General features: G+C 44.4%; 1 long non-coding RNA gene across 1 annotated transcript in view; it reads left to right on the top strand.

Moving 5' to 3' along the window:
• Positions 1–9,131: 9,131 nt before the first annotated feature.
• LOC123959092 overlaps positions 9,132–10,365 on the top strand; it is a 3,151-nt gene continuing 1,917 nt past the window's right edge. The window contains exon 1 of the long non-coding RNA XR_006822214.1: positions 9,132–10,363. This is a non-coding gene — a long non-coding RNA (uncharacterized LOC123959092). The remainder of the gene's footprint in view (positions 10,364–10,365) is intronic.

Below are 10,365 nucleotides of genomic sequence, written 5' to 3'. Positions count from 1 at the left end.
GTCTGTCAACTCTCTGTGAACTCTCTGTCGGCCCTCTGTCAACCCTCTGACTGCTGTCTGTCAACTCTCTGTCAACTCTCTGTCGGCCCTCTGTCAACCCTCTGACTGCTGTCTGTCAACTCTCTGTCATCTCTCTGTCGGCCCTCTGTCAACCCTCTGACTGCTGTCTGTCAACCCTCTGACTGCTGTCTGTCAACTCTCTGTCAACTCTCTGTCAACCCTCTGACTGCTGTCTGTCAACTCTCTGACTGCTGTCTGTCAACTCTCTGTCAACTCTCTGTCAACCCTCTGACTGCTGCCTGTCAACCCTCTGTCAACTCTCTGTCAACTCTTTGTTAAACTCTCTGTCAACTCTCTGTCAACCCTCTGTCAACCCTCTGACTGCTGTCTGTCAACTCTGTCAACTCTCTGTCAACCCTCTGACTGCTGTCTGTCAACCCTCTGTCAACTCTCTGTCAACTCTTTGTTAAACTCTCTGTCAACTCTCTGTCAACCCTCTGTCAACCCTCTGACTGCTGTCTGTCAACTCTCTGTCAACTCTCTGTCAACTCTTTATCAACTCTCTGTCAACCCTCTGACTGCTGTCTGTCAAACCTCTGTCAACTCTCTGTCAACTCTCTGTCAACCCTCTGACTGCTGTCTGTCAACCCTCTGTCAACTCTTTGTTAAACTCTGTCAACTCTCTGTCAACTCTTTGTTAAACTCTCTGTCAACTCTCTGTCGGCCCTCTGTCAACCCTCTGACTGCTGTCTGTCAACCCTCTGTCAACTCTCTGTCAACTCTCTGTCAACCCTCTGACTGCTGTCTGTCAACCCTCTGTCAACTCTCTGTCAACTCTTTGTCAACTCTCTGTCAACCCTCTGACTGCTGTCTGTCAACCTCTGTCAACTCTCTGTCAACTCTCTGTCAACCCTCTGACTGCTGTCTGTCAACCCTCTGTTGGCTCTCTGACGGCCCTTTGTCAACCCTCTGTTGGCTCTCTGTCAGCCTACTGACGGCCCTTTGTCAACCCTCTGTTGGCTCTCTGTCAAACCACTGTCGCCCCTCTGACGGCTCTCTGTCGGCCCTCTGACTGCTGTCTGTCAACCCTCTGACTGCTGTTTGTCAACCCTCTGACTGCTGTTTGTCAACCCTCTGTCAACCCTCTGTCAACTCTTTGTCAACTCTCTGTCAACCCTCTGTCGGCCCTCTGTCAACCCTCTGACTGCTGTCTGTCAACCCTCTGTCAACTCTCTGTCAACTCTCTGTCAACTCTCTGTCAACCCTCTGACTGCTGTCTTTCAACTCTCTGACTGCTGTCTGTCAACTCTCTGTCAACTCTCTGTCAACTCTCTGTCGGCCCTCTGTCAACCCTCTGACTGCTGTCTGTCAACCCTCTGTCAACTCTCTGTCAACTCTTTGTTAAACTCTCTGTCAACTCTCTGTCGGCCCTCTGTCAACCCTCTGACTGCTGTCTGTCAACTCTCTGTCAACTCTCTGTCGGCCCTCTGTCAACCCTCTGAATGCTGTCTATCAACTCTCTGTCAACTCTCTGTCAACCCTCTGACTGCTGTCTGTCAACTCTCTGACTGCTGTCTGTCAACGCTCTGTCAACTCTCTGTCAACCCTCTGACTGCTGCCTGTCAACCCTCTGTCAACCCTCTGTCAACTCTCTGTCAACTCTTTGTTAAACTCTCTGTCAACTCTCTGTCGGCCCTCTGTCAACTCTCTGACTGCTGCCTGTCAACTCTCTGTCAACTCTCTGTCAACTCTCTGACTGCTGCCTGTCAACTCTCTGTCAACTCTCTGTCAACCCTCTGACTGCTGTCTGTCAACCCTCTGACTGCTGTCTGTCAACCCTCTGACTGCTGTCTGTCAACCCTCTGTCAACTCTCTGTCAACTCTTTGTCAACTCTCTGTCAACCCTCTGACTGCTGTCTGTCAACCCTCTGTCAACTCTCTGTCAACTCTCTGTCAACCCTCTGTTGGCTGTCTGTCAACCCTCTGTTGGCTCTCTGACGGCCCTTTGTCAACCCTCTGTTGGCTCTCTGTCAGCCTACTGACGGCCCTTTGTCAACCCTCTGTTGGCTCTCTGTCAAACCACTGTCGCCCCTCTGACGGCTCTCTGTCGGCCCTCTGACTGCTGTCTGTCAACCCTCTGACTGCTGTTTGTCAACCCTCTGACTGCTGTTTGTCAACCCTCTGTCAACCCTCTGTCAACTCTTTGTCAACTCTCTGTCAACCCTCTGTCGGCCCTCTGTCAACCCTCTGACTGCTGTCTGTCAAACCTCTGTCAACTCTCTGTCAACTCTCTGTCAACCCTCTGACTGCTGTCTGTCGGCTCTCTGTCGGCCCTCTGTCAACTCTCTGTCAACTCTCTGTCAACCCTCTGTCAACTCTTTGTCAACTCTCTGTCAACCCTCTGACTGCTGTCTGTCAAACCTCTGTCAACTCTCTGTCAACTCTTTGTCAACTCTCTGTCAACCCTCTGACTGCTGTCTGTCAACCCTCTGTCAACTCTCTGTCGGCTCTCTGTCGGCCCTCTGTCAACTCTTTGTCAACTCTCTGTCAACCCTCTGTCAACTCTTTGTCAACTCTCTGTCAACTCTCTGACTGCTGTCTGTCAAACCTCTGTCAACTCTCTGTCAACTCTTTGCCAAATCTCTGTCAACCCTCTGACTGCTTTCTGTCAACTCTCTGTTGGCTCTCTGACGGCCCACTGACGGTCCTTTGTCAACCCTCTGTTGGCTCTCTGTCGGCCCTCTGACAGCCCTCTGTCGGGCCCTCTGTCGGCCCTCTTACTGCTTTCTGTCAACCCTCTGACTGCTGTCTGTCAACCCTCTGTTGGCTCTCTGTAGGCCCACTGACGGCTCTTTGTCAACCCACTGCCGGCCCTCTGTCGGCCCACTGACGGCTCTTTGTCATCCCACTGCCGGCCCTCTGTCGGCCCACTGACGGCTCTTTGTCAACCCACTGCCGGCCCTCTGACGCCCCTCTGTTAACCCACTGTCAGCCCTTACTTTTTGATAACAGAACAGAGAAGACGTTAAAGCTGGACGACTGGACGAGCTCAACACTTCTTTAGATTTGACCCTTTATGATCTTTGACGACCATATGTTCAACTTATAATCAGCTGTGCAGGATCTTCTGGAGAGAGTTCTGAATCTGAAATGCTTTCCATATGTCAGTGTTATATGCAGGTTTACAGGTGAAAGGTCACCACAGAGACGCAGGCTTCTGTACATCCACCTACATCCTGAACTCACAGATTCGCTGGTTTTAATGAGATGAAGTAATGTAAGGAGACCTAAACAGCTTCTTCAGCTTAGGTCACATGATCCAATCCAATCCATTTTTATTTCTAGAGCACATTTCTAAAACAGAGTTTTAAAAGGTGCTGCACAAGGACAAACATGAAACATTTAAACCCTTGAAAACATAGACACAAACAAATGGTTCAGGGACAGTTTAAAGGCAGCAAGAGACGGCCACACAGCTCTCATGCTGATTAAAAGTTTATATTATATATTATATTAAAAGGAATAAAAGTGAGTTTTCAGGTGATAACTGGATCCTTCATGGGCATCTCACCTGTAACTCCTCTTTAACAGGTTTAAACAGTTTCTTATTATTGAATCTGGATGTAATCTGCAGTTTCCCAAACTCTGCCCTGACCTTGATGAAAGCTGTAAATCTTTTTACACAACACATCGAACGGGTGATCAGCTTCCTGTTTGTTGTCTGAGGACTTTGTTTTGCTGTTGTCACAGAAAAAGTTTAATCATGAAAACATGTTTCTGGTTGTCTGGTGTTCTCGTTAACACAAAGTCAGAGGCGTTGAGAGAAAGCTTCGTGTTCCCTTTCAGGAATCAGTTTTGGATAATCTGCGGCTGGATTAAAAGCCGGGTACAACATTACATAAAGAGCACGCTGTGTTGTTGTTGTTGTTTTGGACGAAGGTGTAAATACTACGTCTCTGATGGGGAGGTAGTAGGTGAGCCAATAAGCAGCCTTGCAGTAGTAGCTTGTTGCAACAAACGGAGGTGGCGTGTACCAAGATAGTACACAGCTTAAGTAGGATTGAACAGGGCCTTTCCAAAAAACAGGTTGACCTAAACCTCGTGTTAAGAACGGATAAACCCAGAGTGCAAAACATCAGCAGGCTGCCGAGTTACACAGTCGCTGTGTTACGTTAGCTGGAAACACGTGGCTCCTCATCAGACTACTCTCTGCTTCTAGGTAATAACAGAGAGGACAGCTCAAAGTGACTCCACGATGTTTGTTCTGTCAGTCCACACCTCAAAATGATTAAAAACACATTAAAATAATAAAGAGGAAAAACAGCAAATTCTCACGTGAAATGTTTTTTACATGAAAAATGACTTCAACGGTTATTAAAATAGTTGCCAATTAAATTTGTACCAGCTGTACTACTGTTGGGGAGTTTAATTTATTTTTTAACTAAACATCATATTTTATAAACTCTTCATGTGTTTTGTGTGTAAAAATCGGACTTTGTAAAGTAACTGAAGCTGTCAGAGAAATGTAGTGAAGTAAAAAGGACAAGATCTCCCTCTGAGGTGGAGTAAAAGTAGAAAGTACTCAAGTAAATTACAAATACCTCTAAAACTTAAGGACAGTACTTAGAGTAGAGTAAATGTACTTAGTGTCCACCACTGAAGAAAGACACACACACAGTCATTAAGAGATAATGAAATTAGTGGGAACGTGCTGCTTTTCTCTCCATAATTACTCAGAATGTGACCGAAGTGTTTGAGCTGCCAGGAAGGAGGATTAGTGTGAGTGTGTGTGTGGAACAGGAACACCGAGTCCTCCTGACCCGACTAATGAGCACGGGTCAGATTTAACTGAATGGGAGGTCTGGTACACCCCCCCAAACCCTTTTTGAACACAAACATCTTACTCCTCTTATTATTATTAATATGATGTAACTACTTATAGTACTTGTTAAATTACTAAATTATTTTCACATAATGTTTCTTAATGCCAGTGGATGAAATAAAAAATAAATCTCCTGCACAGGAAGAGTCTCTCCCGACTCTTGCTGTGCTGCTACAGCAGATGCTTCAATAAATCAGATGTAGAATTGTTAGCGGTTAAAATCTTTTTGCTAGACGCACAAAGTTTAAAATGGACAACAATGTTCTTTGCATCTTAGACTGTGACGCAATGATGGTGAAAGAACGCCTCTCTCCCTCCTTCTTCATTCTCCCTTTAGCTTTTTGGCTAACAGCTGACCTGAACAACATAAGATCCGGTGCTGCTGACCTGCTGTGCAGTCATGCATTCACGTCAAGGACGATGCATCCAATAACGCAGTAATGCGGCATTATTTGGATTAGTAACTGCAATAATATTAATATAATTGTAATCCGTTGCACTACTAGTTACTGAGGAAAAGTAATATTATTAGATCAGATCAGAAGATCAGAAGGAACTTTATTGCCAAGTAGTGTTTTATACATACAAGGAATTCGCTTTGGTGTTAAGGTGCTACACGCAGACAGACATACAGCTGACATAAATAGATGTATAAATATATAAATATGTAATAAACAAATGCAAGTTATATAAGAATAACGGAAGAATAGAGAAAAATAATACAACTGACAACGTAAATAAATAAATAAAAATAACAATGGAACAACAACAATTAACAACAATTAACAACAAATATGTGCAATGTGTCAGGTTCGTGCATGATATGACATGAAGTGATATTTACATGTGCAGAGATGATCGTATTATTTGAAGGGGGGGTGTAAGTGGGGGGCCCAGGCCTTGTTGATGAGGCTATCAAGGCCCTTTGGCGTCGCTTTTTAATGACCTGGGTAGCCCTTTTTAGGGCTCCGCGGTCAAGTTACCAACACTTAGCCACAACAAACGGTAAAGTTAGCAACAATAAATATGTAACGTCCGGTTAGACCATCAAAATAAAATGACAGCGTTTCGAAACATCACCATTTTGAAACGGCATGTTATTAAAGTTGTGAAACATTGAAATTTGGTTGGGTTTAGGCAACAAAACGACTTGGTTAAGGTTAGGAAAAGATCATGGTTTGGGTTAAAATCACTATGTACATCAGTTAACACATAAGTTCACTAATGTCACTTAAGTCAATTCACGGATCTTGCCTAAATAAAAAATATTTAATTTCGACTTTTGGTTTCACACAGGACACGAACACCGCTCTTCTGGTTCAAAGTTGGGGTTCTGGCCCTCCATCCACCCTAACCACCTTCTTCCTGTGGTTAAACTGGCCTCCATCGGCCTTGGAGGTTGTGTTGCCCGCTTGCTTGGCTCAGATTGTGGTGCTCATTCTCCGGCCCGCTGCAAATTCAATGTTTTTTCACTCTGTTGTTAATGTTGGTATATTATACACACACATGCACAAACACATGGAGAGATGTCAGAGCGAGGGCAGTAATCAAGTCACTCTCGCGCAGGGCTGGACGGCCTCGCCTCACTCTCGTGTCAATGGTTTGATTCCAACTTTGATGAGATGATGAAGAGAGACTATCAGAACAGCAGTCAGATAAACTTGTGTTCTCTTCTCTCAAAGTCAGCACATCACAGAAACGTTAATGTGCAGCTGCAGTGAATCTCTGTCTGTCCTGCTAACCAGCAGAGCAGCACAGCTCTTGCCTGTCTGTGTCTTGGTTTCTTGCCTGACTGTGACTGAACAATGTTCGAGTGAAATACAACTTTATCAAACTTTATTTTGTTTGATAAACGCCGACAGGCCAGGGTGTTTATCAACTGCAGCTCGTAAAAGATAACCGCATTGCACGTGGTTCATATTCAAGCGTTCATATGCGCGCGCACAAAATTAAACTCGCGCATTCCAGCAAGACACATCTGTGGGACCAGTCCAGACAGGATGTGAGTGCGCTCATCATACATCATCATTTTAAAAGAAGACAGTATAGTTTAGTTACAACTCTGCACTAACGCAAGATGGGGAGCAGTGGATTCACACTGAATATTAAAATGCTGATAATAGCAGGACAGACTGGGCAATATGGACACACATCTCAGTAACTAATAAGCATCACATATTCAGCCCAGTCAGAGTATAAATAGTATTTTATATTTTTATTGATGGAAACCTGGAGGAGCCAGTTTGAATGGGCCTGATGCAGCTGATAACATTAATATATAGAATATATATATATAATATAATATATATAACTTACAGTGTCTATGCTGAATTTTGTTAGTAGAGTAGATGCTGGCTCATCAGCCAGTACAGGAACAGCTGATGCACATCCAGCCTCAGCCAGTAGACTGTACAGACTGTATTTATACCCTCAGAGTGTATTTATACCTACAGAGTGTATTTATACCCACAGAGTGTATTTATACCCTCAGAGTGTATTTATACCCCCAGAGTGTATTTATACCCTCAGAGTGTATTTATACCTACAGAGTGTATTAATACCCACAGAGTGTATTTATACCTACAGAGTGTATTTATACCCTCAGAGTGTATTTATACCTACAGAGTGTATTTATACCCTCAGAGTGTATTTATACCTACAGAGTGTATTTATACCCACAGAGTGTATTTATACCCTCAGAGTGTATTTATACCCACAGAGTGTATTTATACCCTCAGAGTGTATTTATACCTACAGAGTGTATTTATACCCTCAGAGTGTATTTATACCTACAGACTGTATTTATACCCACAGAGTGTATTTATACCTACAGAGTGTATTTATACCCACAGAGTGTATTTATACCTACAGAGTGTATTTATACTTACAGACTGTATTTATACCTACAAAGTGTATTTATACCTACAGACTATATTTATACCCACAGAGTGTATTTATACCCTCAGAGTGTATTTATACCCACAGAGTGTATTAATACCCACAGAGTGTATTTATACCTACAGAGTGTATTTATACCCTCAGAGTGTATTTATACCTACAGAGTGTATTTATACCTACAGAATGTATTTATACCCTCAGAGTGTATTTATACCCTCAGAGTGTATTTATACCCACAGAGTGTATTTATACCTACAGAATGTATTTATACCTACAGAGTGTATTTATACCCTCAGAGTGTATTTATACCTACAGAGTGTATTTATACCCTCAGAGTGTATTTATACCTACAGAGTGTATTAATACCCACAGAGTGTATTTATACCCTCAGAGTGTATTTATACCCACAGAGTGTATTTATACCCTCAGAGTGTATTTATACCTACAGACTGTATTTATACCTACAGAGTGTATTTATACCTACAGACTATATTTATACCCACAGAGTGTATTTATACCCTCAGAGTGTATTTATACCCACAGAGTGTATTAATACCCACAGAGTGTATTAATACCCTCAGAGTGTATTTATACCTACAGACTGTATTTATACCCACAGACTGTATTTATACCTACAGAGTGTATTTATACCCTCAGAGTGTATTTATACCTACAGAGTGTATTTATACCTACAGAGTGTATTTATACCTACAGAGTGTATTTATACCTACAGAGTGTATTTATACCCACAGAGTGTATTTATACCCACAGAGTGTATTTATACCTACAGAGTGTATTTATACCTAAGAGTGTATTTATACCTACAGAGTGTATTTGTACCTACAGAGTGTATTTATACCTACAGAGTGTATTTATACCCTCAGAGTGTATTTATACCTACAGAGTGTATTTATACCCTCAGAGTGTATTTATACCTACAGAGTGTATTTATACCTACAGAGTGTATTTATACCCCCAGAGTGTATTTATACCCTCAGAGTGTATTTATACCCACAGAGTGTATTAATACCCACAGAGTGTATTTATACCCAAAGAATGAATGAAAAACCAATACTTTGGAGAAATGTGGATTTTAACAGACACGCTTCATCAGCGTTTGAATCATTCTCTTCTGGTTTGGACTTGACTTACAGTCTGAGTCACCGACTCGTAAAGGAAGTGAATTAACGGCCCAGAAAATGAGAACCAGCAGAGACGGAGCAGCAGCTCCTGCTGAAGTACCACATGAAGACTCTAACAAAAGTGTCTTTATGGCTGCTGCAGCCGGGTCGGTCAGAAAGACGAACTTTGTCCCAGTTCTCCAGAGACGGACACAATAAAGCTGCTCTATGCTACATGTATGGAGCTGGCGCTCGCTCTCAGCAGGTCCGAGGACTGAGGGCGGGTCTGACGACAGGACTGAGGACACTGAGGACAGCTCTGAGAACAGCTCTGAGACAGTTTTGAGGACTGATGACAGGTCCAAGGACTCTGAGGACAGCTCTGTGGACAGATCTGATGACTGAAGACAGGACTGAGGACAGGTCTGAGGAATGAGGGCGGGTCTCAGGAGAGGTCTGAGGACACTGAGGACAGCTCTGAGGACTGAAGACAGGTCTGAGGACTGAGGGCGGGTCTGAGGACTGAGGGAGGGTCTGAGGACAGGACTGAGGACACCTAGGACAGCTCTGAGAACAGCTCTGAGACAGTTTTGAGGACTGATGACAGGTCCGAGGACTCTGAGGACAGCTCTGAGGACAGATCTGAGGACTGAAGACAGGTATGAGGACTGAGGGCGGGTTTGAGGAGAGGTCCGAGGACACTGAGGACAGCTCTGAGAACTGGTCTGAGGTCTGAGGACAGGACTGAGGACACTGAGGACAGCTCTGAGAACAGCTCAGACAGTTTTGAGGACTGATGAGAGGTCCGAGGACTCTGAGGACAGCTCTGAGGACAGATCTGATGACTGAAGACAGGACTGAGTACAGGTCTGAGGACTGAGGGCGGGTCTGAGGACACTGAGGACAGCTCCGAGACAGTTTTGAGGACTGATGACAGGTCTGAGGAATGAGGGCGGGTCTCAGGAGAGGTCTGAGGACACTGAGGACAGCTCTGAGGACTGAAGACAGGTCTAAGGACTGAGGGCGGGTCTGAGGACTGAGGGAAGGTCTGAGGACAGGACTGAGGACAGGACTGAGGACACCTAGGACAGCTCTGAGAACTGATCTGAGGACTGAGGACAGGACTGAAGACACTGAGGACAGGTCTGAGACCTGGTCTGAGGACTGAGGACAGGACTGAAGACAGGTCTAAGGACACTGAGGACAAATCTAAGAACTGGTCTGGGGACTGAGGACAGGACTGAGGACATATCTGAGGACATGTCTGAGGACAGGTCTGTGGACACTGAGGACAAATCTAAGAACTGGTCTGAGGACTGAGGACAGGTCTGAGCACAAGTCCGAGGATTGAGGAAGGACTGAGAATAGGTCTGTGGACACTGAGGACAAATCTAAGAACTGGTCTGAGGACTGAGGACAGGTCTGAGCACAAGTCCGAGGATTGAGGAAGGACTGAGAATAGGT

This window comes from Micropterus dolomieu, linkage group LG20 (assembly GCF_021292245.1).
Source record: "Micropterus dolomieu isolate WLL.071019.BEF.003 ecotype Adirondacks linkage group LG20, ASM2129224v1, whole genome shotgun sequence".
Taxonomy (NCBI): Eukaryota; Metazoa; Chordata; class Actinopteri; order Centrarchiformes; family Centrarchidae; genus Micropterus; species Micropterus dolomieu.
The sequence above is the reverse complement of the archived record's forward strand: the minus strand, read 5'-3'. Positions and strand labels throughout refer to the sequence as shown.